We start from the raw sequence: 16,269 nt of genomic DNA, 5'->3' as shown, positions 1-16,269 counted from the left end.
CTTCAGTTAGCAGCAGTAGCGAAGGAATCGCTCGATCAGGTTCAGTTAACAGCCATCGATTGATCGCTCAGGTTCAGTAACGCGTAGCCTGCAGTGCAATCGCTCGGGTTCAGTTAGAGCCCAACGCCTCGCTTGGGTTCAGTTAGAGCCAACGCCTCGCACACACACGCGTATGTGTACGAGAGAAACGTGCATCGCTCGGCCCCCGACCTCCCACCGTAACCGGGAACTCCCTGAAATTTTCCACCCCTCGCTTCTTCCACGGTTTTTTCCGTCACGGACGGCCCAAAGAATGTCATCCAGCTGCGTCTCCGGCCCGCCCAGGATGAAACGCCCATTTTCTGTCATGATTTTTTGTCATAGAAGTAGGAGGCCACCACATCTATGATGATACCGGGTTTTGTCACAATTATCGTCATAGAAGTGTCATATGTATGATAGAATTTTTTTTCGTTCGGCCCAAAATATCAGGGATGTGTCTTTTTTTGTAGTGTAGGTTCATGTTCATTACTAGATTGTGTTTCAGCATCAGAAATAGAAATATCATTGGGATTCTCAGGTGTGTCAATAACATGTTCACTAGAAGCGTGCAAAGTCCTATCATTTTTCTTTCTCTTACTTTTAGAAGGACTAGGTGCATCTATAGTAGTTCTCTGAGAATCTTGCTCAATTCTCTTAGGGTGGCCCTTAGGATAAAAAGGCTCCTGAGTCATTTTACCACCTCTAGTCATAACTCTAACAGCATTATCATTCTTATTGTTTAATTCATTGAGAAAATCATTCTGAGCTTTAATTACTTGTTATACTTGAGTGGTAACCGTAGAAGCATGTTTACTAATAAGTATAAGTTCACCTTTAACACTAGCCATATAATCACTCAATTGTTCAATCATATAAGCATTATGTTTCAATTGTCTACCAACATAAGCATTGAAGTTTTCTTGCTTAACAATAAAATTATCAAACTCATCTAAGCATTGGCTAGAAAACTTAATAGGCGGGATTTCAGCTTTATCATATCTATAGAGAGAGTTTACCTTTACTACCTGTGTTGGGATATCAAGACCATGTATTTCTTCAACGGGTGGCGAATTAAGACCATGTATTTCTTCAATTGGTGGTAAATTCTTAACATCTTCAGCTTTAATACCTTTTTCTTTCATATATTTCTTTGCCTCTTGCATATCTTCAGGACTAAGAAATAGAATATCCCTTTTCTTCAGAGTTGGCTTAGGAGTTAGTTCAGGAAGTGTCCAATTATTTTCATTAGTCAAGATATTATTCAATAGCAATTCATCTTGATCAATAGTTCTTTCCCTGAAAACACAACCAGCACAACTATCCAGGTAATCTCTAGAAGCATCAGTTAGTCCATTATAAAAGATATCAAGTATTTCATTTTTCTTGAGAGGATGATCTAGCAAAGCATTAAGTAATCGGAGAAGCCTCCCCCAAGCTTGTGGGAGAGTCTCTTCTTCAATTTGCCCAAAATTATATATTTCCCTTAAAGAAGCTTGTTTCTTATGAGCGGGGAAATATTTAGCAGAGAAGTAGTAAATCTTATCCCCGGGACTACGCACACAACCAGGATCAAGAGAATTAAACCATATCTTAGCATCACCCTTTAATGAGAATGGAAATAATATAAGGATATAATAGTAGCGAGTTTTCTCATCATTAGTGAACATTGTAGCTATATCATTTAATTTAGTAAGATGTGCCACAATAGTTTCAGATTCATAGCCATAGAAAGGATCAGATTCAACCAAAGTAATTATATCAGGATGAATAGAGAAATCATAATCCTTATCAATAATAAAGATAGGTGAAGTATAGTAAGCAAGATCATATTTCATTCTAGCATTCAGAGATTTTTCTTTCAACTTAGCTAATAGTTTCTTAAGATCACTTCTATCATTGCAGGCAAGAAAGTCTCTAGCAGTTTCTTCATCCATAACATAACCCTCAGGATCAACAGGCAATTCATATCTAGGGGGAGAATCTTCATCATCACTGTCATCAATATTATCAATTTCAATAATTTCATTCTCTCTAGCCCTAGCAAGTTGTTCATCAAGAAATTCACCTAGTGGCACAGTAGTATCAAGCATGGAAGTAGTTTCATCATAAGTATCATGCAAAGCAGAAGTGGCATCATCAATAACATGCGACCTATCAGAATCAATAGCATGTTTAGGGGTCGCAAGTTTACTCATAACAGAAGTTGAATCAAGTGCAGAGCTAGATGGCAGTTCCTTACCTCCCCTCGTAGTTGAGGGATAGATCTTGGTTCTTTGATATTTCAAGTTCTTTATAGTGATAAGCAGATATAAATCCCAAGTGACTTAAAGAATAGAGCCATGCTCCCCGGCAATGGCGCCAGAAAATGGTCTTGATAACCCACAAGTATAGGGGATCGCAACAATTTTCGAGGGTAGTGTATCCAACCCAAATTTAATGATTCGACACAAGGGGAGCGAATGAATATTCTCATGTATTAGCAGCTGAGTTGTCAATTCAACCACACCTGGAAACTTAATATCTGCAGCAAAGTGTTTAGTAGAAAAGTAATATGATAATAGTGGTAATGGTAGAAAAAGTAATATTTTTTGTTTTATAGTGATTATAACAGTAGCAGCGGAAAAGTAAATAAGTGAAGAACAATATATGAAAAGCTCGTAGGGAATGGATCGGTGATGGAGAATTATGTCGGATGCGATTATTCATGCAACAGTTATAACATATGGTGACACAGAACTAGCTCCAATTCATCAATGTAATGTAGGCATGTATTCCGAATATAGTCATACGTGCTTATGGAAAAGAACTTGCATGACATATTTTGTCCTACCCTCCCGTGGCAGCGGGGTCCTATTGGAAATTAAGGGATATTAAGGCCTCCTTTTAATAGAGTATTAGACCAAAGCATTAACACATAGTGAATACATGAACTCCTCAAACTACGATCATCACCGGGAGTGGTCCCTATTATTGTCACTTCGGGGTTGCCGGATCATAACACACCGTAGGTGACTATAGACTTGCAAGATAGGATCAAAAACTCACATATATTCATGAAAACATAATAGGTTCAGTTCTGAAATCATGGCACTCGGGCCCTAGTGACAAGCATTAAGCATAGCAGAGTCATAGCAACATCAATCTCAGAATATAGTGGATACTAGGGATCAAACCCTAACAAAACTAACTCGATTACATGATAAATCTCATCCAACCCATCACCGTCCAGCAAGCCTACAATGGAATTACTCACGCACGGCGGTGAGCATCATGAAATTGGTGATGGAGGAAGGTTATTGATGACGATGGCGACAGATTCCCCTCTCTGGAGCGCCGAACGGACTCCAGATCAGCCCTCCCAAGAGAGTTTAGGGCTTGGCGGCGGCTCCGTATCGTAAAACGCGATGTATCCTTCTCTTTGATTTTTTCTCCCTGAACACGAATATATGGAGTTGAGGTCGGTGGAGCGTCATGGGGCCCACGAGGCAGGGGGCGCGCCCAGGGGGTAGGGCGCGCCCCCACCCTCGTGGACAGGGTGTAGGCCCCCTGACGTGGATTCTTCTACCAGTATTTTTTATATATTCCAAAAATAATCTCCTTTGATTTTCAGGTCATTCTGAGAACTTCTATTTCTGCACAAAAATAACACCATGGCAATTCTGCTGAAAACATCATTAGTCCGGGTTAGTTCCATTCAAATCATGCAAGTTAGAGTCCAAAACAAGGGCAAGAGTGTTTGGAAAAGTAGATACGACGGAGACGTATCAGCCCCAGAGGCTCATGAGGAGCAACCCCTTCGCTACGCATCTTCAGCTACCCCGACATCCCTTCAACAACGGAACCAAGTGACATTTTCCGAGTTTATTCAGCTAGGAGCGCCCCCCCGGGCTGCATCATTCCCAGGCCGCGTGGGCCTATCCCTGCGTCATGTATCCTTTTTACATATTTAGCTTACTCTGCTGGGGGCGCGCCTCGGGCTGCATCATCCCCAGGCCGCTCCGGTCCGACCCAATGGCATGTATCATTCTTGCATTTACCTAAGCCAGTTTGTCCCTTGCATAAGCTATCTATTGTTATCACCTGCCTGATTGTCACCCATCGTGATCGCCATGTCGCCGATCTTCCCCATGCTCGTCCCGCAACGGGAGCTACTCACGCTGGCACGACGCTTGTTCTCGGGTCCGTCCGTGCCATGCTGACAAATCTGAGCGGTCGAGATCTGACTTGTGGCACGCCCCGTGCACGTCACCTCACCAAGCTCTCATTGCCTTCATCTTCTGGCAGAGCGACCAGTGGCAGACTGACAATCGTAGTGGCAATTTGTGTCCCTCCTCACGCTAACCTACAGGAACTTCCTGAGGACAACAGCAGGTGGTACCGCAGGCTCCCTCTTCTCCCATGCCATTCGCTTGCGTGTTAAAAGGGGGGCTCCTGAGCATCGCGACTCAGGAGCTCTTACTGTCTCTCCAGCCCACACCCCCTAGCCTTGACCACAACACCGCGACCTGGCATACCTGCGGCGGCTGAGCTCGCTCGAGGGCCGGGACATGAGGACGCATAGCACATAGAAGAGCGTGGAGAAGAGGGGGAGGCTCACACAGGCCTAACCTAGCTACACTATGGCCGTCGACACACGAGTCAGCTGCAGCACAAGGAACCGACTCTGGACTACCAAGATAAGTTTCATGCCCGTGTCGACCAAGTTCTACTGCATAGGATTCTCACATGTCGTAGCCTTTTCATGGCAAGGTTGCCTCCCTTTTCTACCCGTCGATGGCTGCTTGCGTGCTAAAGGGGACCTCTTGAGCATCGCGCCTCAGGAGCTCTTGCGGGACCTCGGGCCGCTCATCTCCTGGCCTTCACCACGGCATCGTGACCTGGCATACTAGCGATGGCTGCAGCCTGCCTGGGGACCGGGACCTATCGGCGTAGAGCACCAAGCTGCCGCAGGGTAGGAAAGGGGAGACCTAGCAGAAACAGGACATGCATTCGCAAATTTTCATAATGAGGATAATATCAACAATAGACATTACAGACCCTTTACACGCCCCCGCGGGGTCCATCTCAATTACTCGCAGGGAAAACAGAAGGGAGTTTCTTGGGGACCTATCTACACGCGCCTGCGTGGCCGACGCCATCATCAACAGTGGGCCACGGGAGGCCGGTGCAACCCCATCCAGATCAGCGACGGCGGCGGCCGGACGCTGCGGCCTTGCTTCAGGCACAGCGAGAGCTCGGGGGCACGTAGCTGTCGTTGCTCGTCTCTGGTGTCTCTAGGGCTCAGGAGAGTCGCTAGACTCCAAAGCGCCACCGCTACTGCTGGAGGATCTGCTGGCGAAGCCAGCGGCAGGCTCGGCGTCGGCCGTTTGGCCATGCCGACGACCCCCTCTTGGACAGCACTCCACGCGGCGGCCTTCCTCGTCGAAGCGTTTGAAGAGCATCGTGGAGGCACCGTCGTACTCAAAGTGGATGGAGAGGGCGCCTTCCGCACGGAATACTCGAGCAACCTTGCCCCAGCCATGGGTCATGAAGATCTTACCTGGGGAGACGGCTTCAACCTCCGCTCTAGTCATCGGGGCATCACAGTCGCCATGCTGCAGCCAAAGCTCGAGGGGACCCCTCGGTGGCGTCTCGACGGAGAAGAACTATGGAAAGAGAATCCAAGTGCGTGAAGGCATCGCCGCCCACATCACGAGTTCGCGCGAGGAGACGTAGCATGGGCTCCTAGCGTGATGGCGTGCGTCACCACGGTGCGGTGACCACAACCACGGCGTGGGTGGTGTAGCTTGCTGCCTTTCCCTCCGGAGCCCTCGGCTTGGGCGTACAGAGGCAGCGGATACCCGGGAGGTGGACGCTCGCACCAAGGCATCGACACCTCCGTCCTCACGACTATGTCGCGGCGGTGGGCCAGCCTCTTCTTCGGCGGAAGTGGCCCGGGCTCGTCGCGGGGTTTTTTTTCCCTTCTTTACGGCAGAGAACCTCCGTATCGGCGCCGTGAGTGTCGCTGCCAGCGATGAAGCAAGGGAGAAGAAGCGAGCGGAGCAGGAAGGGATGAGCGACGGGGGCTCCGCCCCCTCCTCATTTATAGCGGGAGAAAGCCAACCAGTGATCCCCACGATCAAAGGTAATGATGATTTTTCTCTGCATGCAGCAGGAACTTGTCAAGTCGGGCAGTTGCCGAGGCAGCATGGGGAAGCGGAGACGCCCACGTACCATCGATCGCCACGCATCAACCGAGGCAGCAGGCTACTGGGGCCCGCGGCGCCCAGCACTTGCCCCTTGGATTCGCCTCGAAGCCAAGTCCGAGCGCACCATGGGCCCGGGGCTACTGTCGGCGTCTTGGGAACGGGGGTCCCCAGACTTGCCTGCCCGCGGCCCACAGCATGACTCTGCCAGCGGCCCCGTACGGCCCATCTTCACCAACAAACACTCAAGACCCTCGCGAGGGGACAAGCCTCGCGAGGTGGACGATGCAAGACATCCTCAGGGGAGGCCTCACCAGGCTGGCTCGCGAGGGGCGGAGAGATCAAGGCAAGGGGCACCTCACGAGGTTCCTGTGACGCAAGCCATGACGACCGAGGCCGGGCGAGAACTAGGCGGGCGCACAATGTCCTCGCTTCCTCTTTGGTGTTAAAGAGGCAAGCGCATGCGAGGAGTCCCGAGGCATCGGGCAAAGGTTTCCATATCAGTGCAACCAGACCAAGACCAGCAGGACGGCAGGATGGAGGTCGCCATGGAACCCAGGACGGCGTCACCACCAGAGCCTTTGGCAGGCGAAGACAACCTTTAGTCAAGATAACTTGTACTAGTTGTCTCCCTTTAAATTTGGCCGTTGTGGCATCCCTTCCCGCCAGCATTTGGAAAGAGGACCAGGGCCTCTATAAATAGGTCTAGCCACCAAACTAGGAGGCAACTGGTCCGAGGCAATTCAGATCATCCTCATCCACACAAACTCACCAAGCACAAGAGCACCTCTCCTCAGGAGGTTGTTCTTCCCTTGTAACTGTTCACCCTCAGCCCAAGAGGCAATCCAGCCCACCACACTGGACTAGGGTATTGTCGGCGTCCTGGGAAACGGGATCCCTAGACTTGCCTGCCTGCGGCCCACGGTGTGACTCCACCTGTGGCCCTGTACGACCCATCTTCACCGACACAACACTCAAGACCCTCGCGAGGGGCAAAGCCTCGCAAGGCGGACGACGCAAGACCTCCTCGGGGGCGGCCTCACTAGGCTGGCTCACGAGGGGTGGAGAGATCAAGGCAAGGGGCGCCTCGCGAGGTTCCTATGACGCAAGCCATGACGACCAGGGCCAGGCGGGCGTCAGCGTGCAGTGTCCTCGTTTACTCTTTGGTGCTAAAGAGGCGAGCGCAGGCGCGTTGTCCCGAGGCGTCAAGGAAAGGTTTCCATATCGGTGCAACGAAACCAAGACCAACAGGACGACGGGACGGAGGTCACCATGGAGCCCAAGACAGCGTCGTCAATAGAGCCTTTGGCAGGCAAAGACCATCTTTTGTCAGGATAACTTGTACTAGCTGTCCCCCTTCAAATTGGCTGTTGTGGGATCCCTTCCCGCTTAATATTCGGGAAGAGGACCCGGGCCTCTATATATAGGACTAGCCACCATCGTAGCGGGATCATCTCATCTAGGACCGTGTCCACTCCACCAAGGCACAAACTCGCCAAGCACAAGAGCACCTCTCCTCAGGAGGCTGTTCTTGCCTTGTAACTGTTCATCCTCAGCCCAAGAGGCAATCCACCACACCACACTGGAGTAGGGTATTACACGACATCGGTGGCCCAAACTAGTATAAATCTCGGGTCCCTTTTTTCTACGGGTTCGACGCGCTGAGCCTTGAGATCGCAGTGAGGGTGAGTGCTTGGGGGAGGAGAGATCTTCGAGTGCACCCCAGTGTTTGAACCTCAAGGATTTTGCCGGAACCCGAAATCCAACATTTGGCGCGCCAGGTAGGGGTGCGCTGAAGCTTTCCTTCCGTTGATCCACGTTCCACCGCATCCATGTCAGACGCGCGCCGAGCGCCGGGCCGCCCTCGCCGCCCTTGTCGCTCAGATAGCCCCTGTCGGTGGGCCTTCCCATCGTTCTCCATCTCCTGTTGCCAACGCCACTACTGGCCCGACAGCAAACGAGTAGCAGGCATCGTCACTGCACCCCTCCGTGCGGCGGGACGGCCGCACCGCCACCCCATCGCTGACTACGGCCGGCTCATCGTCTCACGCTCGCCACTCACTCACGGACGCGCAGGCTACGCTGCTCATGGCACACGAGCTCCTGCGTTACCGCCCGGTCGACGACCTCTACGAGGACTGGTTGGGCCGCATCGCCGAGCTCGTCAGCGCCGCGGGAGGCTCTCCTGCACCATCCCTCTCACTACCTCACCCACCTCTAGCCGCGGGTGATGTAGCTCACGGAGCGCCTCTGCCGCCTCTGCATCAACATGGTGCCTTTGCGCCGAGACACACAGCTCATGAAGTGCCACAACCCCCTCTGTGTCAAGACGGTGTCCTTGCCCCAAGACGTGCGGTCCCGCGGCATGATCCACCACACCACACTGGAGTAGGGTATTGTCGGCGTCCGGGGAAATGGGATCCCCAGACTTGCCTGCCTGCGGCCCATGGCGTGGCTCCACCTGCGGCCCTGTACGACCCATCTTCACCCGCACAACACTCAAGACCATCATGAGGGGAGAAGCCTCGCAAGGCGGACGATGCAAGACCTCCTCGGGGGTTGCCTCACCAGGATGGCTCGCGTGGGGCGGAGAGATCAAGGCAAGGGGCGCCTCGCGAGGTTCCTATGATGCAAGCCATGACGACTAGGGCCAGGCGGGCGCCAGCGCGCGCAGTGTCCTTGTTTACTCTTTGGTGCTAAAGAGGCGAGCGCAAGCGCGGAGTCTCGAGGCGTCAAGGAAAGGTTTCCATATCGGTGAAACGAAAACAAGACCAGCAGGACAGCAGGACGGAGGTCACCATGGAGCCCAAGACGGCGTCATCAATAGAGCCATTGGCAGGAGAAGACCATCATTTGTCAGGATAACTTGTACTAGTTGTCCCCCTTCAAATTGGCTGTTGTGGGATCCCTTCCTGCCTAATATTTGGGAAGAGGACCCGGGCCTCTATATATAGGACTAGCCACCATCGTAGCAGGATCATCTCATCTAGGACTGTGTCCACTCCACCAAGGCACAAACTCACCAAGCACAAGAGCACCCCTCCTCAGGAGGCTGTTCTTCCCTTGTAACTGTTCATCCTCAGCCCAAGAGGCAATCCACCACACCACACTGGAGTAGGGTATTACACCACATCAGTGGCCGGAACCAGTATAAATCTCGTGTCCCTTTTTTCTGCGCGTTCGACGCGCTGAGCCTTCAGATCGCGGTGAGGGTGAGTGCCTAGGGGAGGAGAGATCTTTGTGTGCACCCCAGTGTTTGAACCTCAAGGGTTTTTCCGGAACCCGAAATCCTACATTTGGTGCGCCGGGTAGGGGTGCGCTGAAGCTTTCCTTCCGTTGACCCACGTTCCACCACATCCATGTCAGACACGCGCCGAGCCTGCGCCGAGCGCCGGGCCGCCCTCGCCGCCTGTGTCGCTCAGACAGCCCCTGTCGGTGGGCCTCCCCTTCGTTCTCCATCTCCTGTTGCCAACGCCACTACCGGCCCGACAGCAAATGAGTAGCAGGCATCGTCACTTCGCCCCTCCGTGCGGCGGGACGGCCGCACCACCACCCCATCGCTGACTACGGCCGGCTCATCGTCTCACACTCGCCACTCACCCACGGACGCGCAGGCTACGCTGCTCATGGAATGCGAGCTCCTGCGTTACCGCCCGGTCGACGACCTCTATGAGGACTGGTTGGGCCGCATCACCGAGCTCGTCAGTGCCGCGGTAGGCTCTCCTGCACCATCCCTCTCACTACCTCACCCACCTCCAGCCGCGGGCGATGTAGCTCAAGGAGCGCCTCTGCCGCCTGTGCATCAATACGAAGCCTTTGTGCCGAGACGCGCAGCTCACGGAGTGCCACCACCCCCTCTGTGTCAAGACGGTGTCCTTGCCCCAAGACGTGCGGTCCCGCGGCATGATCCACTACGCCGTGTGGCCGCGCACGAAGAAGGAAGCTGCCAAGAGGTTCCCCGATTGCAAGAAAACGCTCCTGTGCTCCCAGCACCACCACGACAAGGCCGCATTCCGCCTGTGGTAGTGGTGCACGGACATCGAGGCCAGGCCCCGCATCAGCAATGGGCCTCGGTGGCCACGGCAGGCTGCCACGCCTTCACTCCTGAGCTGTGTAGCATTGTCTGGCTAGGCAAGTTCAAGCCGGATCTGCCTCTTCGCTACGATGGAATCCCGACCCTGCGGAGTTCCTGCAGCTCTACGAACTGAACATCGAGGCGGCCAGTGGCGACGAAAAAGTCATGGCAAACTCATTTCCCATGGCTCTCAATGATGGCGCTCACTCGTGGCTCCTGAACCTACCTCCAGGCTCGATCTCCTCCTGGGATGAGATGCGCGACCGCTTCGTCGCCAACTTCCAGGGTGCTCGCGACCGCCCTCTGGCTGCGGGTGACCTGCGCCACATCAAGCAACAGCCAGGAGAGACCCTGCAGAAGTACATTTAGCGCTTCAACAGCATGCGTCTCAAGATCCCCAAGGTGACGGATGTGGCCATCATCTCAGCATTTTCCGATGGCGTCCGTGACATCAAGATGAAGGAGGAGCTCGCCATCCATGAGGAGCTATGCACGACTCTGGAGCTGTTCAACATAGCGACCAAGTGCGCGAGGGCTAAGGAAGGGAGTCTCTCCCTCCTCGAGCTCCCTGTTGCCGATCCAGAGGAGAAGAAGGCCAAGGTCAAGGACGCGCAAGGGAGTGGCCGTACTCATGGCAGAGCCAGACGCAAAGCGTGGCCGGGACCCCCCCGAGTCATCCAAGGGCGACCGTCCGTTCTACGCCTTCCACAACGTGTGCAGCCACAACACCCACGATTGTCAAGAGCTCAGGGCCATTCGAGATGGACGCTTCGGTCGACGCCCCGAGCGCAACGACCGGGGCTACCACCATGGAGGAGGACGAGGGGGAGGACGCTGGGATAATCGCGGCCCCCGCCAGGAGTGGCGCGACCAGCCTCGTGAGGATCGCTGACAGGACCAGCCTCGTGAGGGCGCCTGGAGGGACCATACTCGCAAGGACCATCCATAGGGCAATCCTGGTCTCCCTCCGCTACCGCCACCACCAAGGAGGAATGATGACCACCATCAGGACGAGGGGGCTAGGGGCTTCCAGGAGCCGCGCACCCTTGCTTGCATCTTGGGTGGTGCTCAGGCCCCGGCTTCCCAACGCATCTTCAAGCAGTTCTCTCGCGAGGTGAATGCAACCCTCCCCAAGCTCGAGGCCACGCGCTCGCTCAGATGGTCCAAGTATGCCATCACCTTCTGCTCGGCGGACCAACTCAAATGCGCGGCGACCGCCGGCGTCCTCTCGATACTCTGCTCACCCGTCATCAGCAATGTCCGAGTCACCAAGACCCCCAATGACGGCGGCGTGGGGCTCAGTGTCTTGTCCGTCGAGACATTCGACAACCTTGAAGTGCCCTATGATTAGCTGCAGCCTACTAATCCATTTTCAAGAGTGACCGATGGCTCCACTACCCCGATAGGGCAAGTTCGTCTCCCTGTAACCTGTGGTCAGCGCGACAACTACCACACTGAGCTCATCGAATTCGACGTTGCTCACTTCCGTCTGTCGTATAATGACATCCTTGGGTAGCCAGCATTAGCCAAATTCATGGTAGTGACCCACCATGGCTACAGCATCCTCGAGATGTCGAGAAGCGGCGGAATCATCACAGTCCCCTGCGAAGAAAGGGGCGCGGTGTGCTCCCTCGAGCGCGCCTTCCAAGCCACAACAATCGAAGACCCTAATAGCGAGGACGCGCAGTACCCTCCTAAGGCCATCCCCAAGAAGAAGAAGCAACTACTCCACACAAGGCCTCAAGGGAGCGGCACCTCTAGTGGTGCCACCTTAGGATCGGCGCCCGCACCTGGGGCGCCTCCCTCCCTCGCATAGAAAGGCACACCCGGCGCCCTCCTCGGGCAGGGCTCGGGGGCTCTCTTCTAGAGGGCCTCAGACCTGGCCAACATCACGAGGGAGGCGCTCGGGCACCACGTGGAGGCGTGCTTCGCGGCACATTTCCCTCAGGAGGTCATCGAGCGAGGAGCGCCCGACGCTCATGAGTTCGTCGTCAAGGCCACTCAGGAGCTTCAAGAAGTAAGGGCGATACACGGCGACGGCCGCCCACCTGGTGTAGATCCCCACCCGGGCGAAGGTGGCGAGTTGCGCGTCTGCATCGACATCCCAGGGCTCAACAGGGCCCCATCTCAGGAGTGCTTCTAGCCTTCGCGTGCTGGCCGGTGTGAGGGTCCACCTCACAGCTATGTTCGCATGCCGCTCGGCCTGCCGAGCATGGCAGCCGCCTTCCAGCACAATCTACGGAGCATCCTGGTGACCCAGGAGCACAGGCATCATGCTGTCCTGGAAGAGATGGAGACGGTCCTCGGGGAGCCACCTGAGCCCCCAGAGCCTCCTGAGGCTCAGGGTCTCGACGGCTCGTGAGGAGCGATTTCTTTAGAGCGCGCCTTCAACTACCCCAAAGCCCCTTCAACAACAAAACTAGGTGACATTTTCCAAGTTCATTCAGCTGGGAGCGCCGGTTGGGCTGCATTATTCCTAGGTCGCATGGGCCTATCCCTGCAACGTGTATCCTCTTGCATCTTTAAGCTTACATTACTGGGGGCTCCCCTCGGGCTGCATCATCCCCAGGCCGCTTGGGTCCGTCCCGGTGGCATGCATCATTCTCACATTTACCTAAGCTAGTTTTCTTTCCATGGATAAGTTGTTTATAGTCATCACCTGCTTGATTGCCACCCACCGCGGGAGCCATTCACGCCAGCACGACGCTTGTGCTCGGGTTCGTCCCTGCAATGCTGATAAATATGAGCGGTCGAGCTCTGGCCCGCGGCACACCCGCGCACGTCACCTCACCAGGCCCTCAGTGCCTTCACCTTCTTGCGGAGCGACCAGTGGCAGACCGACAATCATAGTGGTAATTTGCGTCCCTCCTCAAGCCAACCCGCAGGAACCTCCTGAGGATAATAGCGGGCGGCACCGCGGGGTCCCTCTTCTCCCATGCAATTCACTTGCGCGTTAAAAGGGGGGCTCCTAAGCAACATGGCTCAGGAGCTCTGACTGGCTCTCCAGCCCTCACCCCCTGGCCTTGACCACGACAACACGACCTGGCATACTAGTGGCGGTTGAGCTTGCTCGAGGGCCGGGACCTAAGGATGTAGAGCACATAGAAGAGCGTGGAGAAGAGGGGGAGGCTCGCACGGGCCTAACCTGGCTACACTACGGCCGTCGCCTCCCTTTCCCACCTTTTAAGTAGCTGCTTGCACGCTAAAGGGGACCTCTTGAGCATCGCGCCTCAAGAGCTCTTACTGGAGCTTGGGACGCTCACCTCCTAGCCTTGACCACGGCATCGTGACTTGGCATACCAGCGACGGCTACAGCCTGCCTGGGGACCGGGACCTGTCAGTGTAGAGCACCAAGCTGCCGCGGGGTTGGAAAGGGGAGACCGAGCCAAAGTGGGACATGCATTCGCGAATTTTCATAGTAAGGACAATATCAACAAAAGACATTACATACCCTTTACACGCCCCCACGGGGTTCGTCTTGATTCCTCGGAGGGAACGAAAGAAGGGAGTTTTTAGGGGCCCTATCTACATGCGCCAAAAGCCGCCGACGCCATCATCAACAGTGGGCCATAGGAGGCCGACACGAACCCCATCCAAATCAGCAACGGTGGCGGCCGGACGCTACTGCCTTGCTCCGGGCGCGGCGAGAGCTCGAGGGCACATAGCTGTCTCCGGAGTCTCGTCGGGTTCGGGAGAATCGCTGGACCACCAGGAGTCACCGCTGCTACTGGAAGAGTTGCTAGCGAAGCCAGCGGCAGGTTCAGCATTGGCCGCTGCGCCGTCCTGACGACTCCCTTCAGGGCAGCACTCCGAGTGGCGGCCTTCCTTGTCGAAGACCTTGAAGAACATCGTGGAGGCATTGCCGTACTTAAAGTGGATGGCGAGGGTGCCTTTCACACGGCAGACTCGAGGAACCTCGCCCCAGCCACGGGTCCTGAAGATCTTTCCTGAGTACACGGCATCGACCTCCGCTCCAATCGCCGGGGTGTCGCAGTCGGCGTGCTGCAGCCAAAGCTCGAGGGGGCTCCTCAGTGGCATCTTGGCGGTGAAGAACTGCGGGAAGCGAATCCAAGTGCGCGGAGGCATCACCGCCCACATCACGAGTTCGCGCGAGGAATCCATGGTGTGGGCTCGTAGGGCGACGGCGTGCGTCACCACGGCGCGGCGACCACGGCCACAGCACGGGCGGCGCCTGTCGGTGTCAAAACTGGCGGATCTCGGGTAGGGGGTCCCGAACTATGCGTCTAAGGAAGATGGTAACATGAGGCAGGGGACACGATGTTTTACCCAGGTTCGGGCCCTCTTGATGGAGGTAAAACCCTACGTCCCGCTTGATTTATTCTTGATGATATGAGTATTACAAGAGTTGGTCTACCACAAGATCGGAGAGGCTAAACCCTAAAAGCTAGCCTATGGTATGATTGTTTGTTGTCCTACGGACTAAAACCCTCCGGCTTATATAGACACCGGAGGGGGTAGGGTTACACAAGGTCGGTTACAAAGGAGGAGATATACATATCTGTATTGCCTAGCTTGCCTTCCACGTCAAGTAGAGTCCCATCCGGACACATGACGAAGTCTTCAATCTTGTATTCGTAGTCCCATAGTCCGGTCAAAGGATATAATCTGGCTGTCCGGAGGCCCCCTAATCCAGGACTCCCTGAGTAACCCCTGAACCAGGCTTCAATGACGACGAGTCCGGAGCGCAGTGTTGTCTTCGGCATTGCAAGGCGGGTTCTTCTCCAAATTTCGAATGTTTGTTAAGAAGTTTCCCATCCCATTGTTTGGACCTCTTGGCTTCTGCGCCCAATAAGGGCTATCTCCCACGCGTCGAATGAATACAAGGCGCTAGGGCATTTTTTACATTCGCCCCCCTAGCCAGATAAATACTATTGATTTTCCTAAGCCGATAGCGGTTTCTTCTCCGGGTTTGTTAATGAACACCAAAATGATGTCTCCGGATGTTACTATCACGTTGGGCGATTACAAGTTTCTTTCTTCTCCAATGGTTCTTGGTAACTCGGATATTGATCTTATTCTCGGAATGGATTGGCTTTCTAAGCACAAGGCTCAGCTTGATTGTGCAGCCAGGCAGATTCAATTGACTCATTCGTCTGAGGATGTAATTGTCTTTGCCGCTCGTGATGATACCATACGTCTGTTTTCTCTCAATGAGAAGGGTGAACTCGATGCCATCTCGCAAATTCCAGTCGTTTGCGAATATCAAGACGTCTTTCCAGAAGAGCTTCCAGGAATGCCTCCGCACCGGCCAGTTGAATTCGTTATTGATCTTGAGCCCGGCACAGAACCTGTGTGCAAACGTCCTTACAAGCTCGGACCTGAAGAGTTGAAGGAGCTGAAGAAGCAACTCGATATTCAAGAGAAAATGGGTCTCATCCGTCCTAGTTCTTCTCCGTGGGGTTGTGGTGTTCTTTTTGTGAAGAAGAAGGATGGAACGGACCGACTTTGTGTTGATTACCGTCCATTGAACAAGAAGACCATCAAGAAAAAATACCCACTTCCCAACATCAACGAGCTGTTCGAACAACTTAAAGGTGCTCAAGTATTCTCCAAGCTTGATCTCCGTATGGGTTATCATCAGATTTGAATCCGTGAGCAAGATATTCCCAAGACGGCTTTCAGGACAAGCTTTGGTTCATATGAATACACTGTCATGTGGGTGCACGTCCTTCTCTGCCCCCCTAGTGACAGTGTATTCATATGAACCAAAGCTTGTCCTGAAAGCCGTCTTGGGAATATCTTGCTCATGGATTCAAATCTGATGATAACCCATACGGAGATCAAGCTTGGAGAATACTTGAGCACCTTTAAGTTGTTTGAACAGCTCGTTGATGTTGGGAAGTGGGTATTTTTTCTTGATGGTCTTCTTTTTCAATGGACGGTAATCAACACAAAGTCGGTCCGTTCCATCCTTCTTCTTCACAAAAAGAACACCACAACCCCACGGAGAAGAACTAGGACGGATGA

Source organism: Triticum dicoccoides, chromosome 6A, assembly GCF_002162155.2.
Source record: "Triticum dicoccoides isolate Atlit2015 ecotype Zavitan chromosome 6A, WEW_v2.0, whole genome shotgun sequence".
In the NCBI taxonomy this organism is placed as follows: Eukaryota; Viridiplantae; Streptophyta; class Magnoliopsida; order Poales; family Poaceae; genus Triticum; species Triticum dicoccoides.
Note: the sequence above shows the minus strand (reverse complement) of the source record.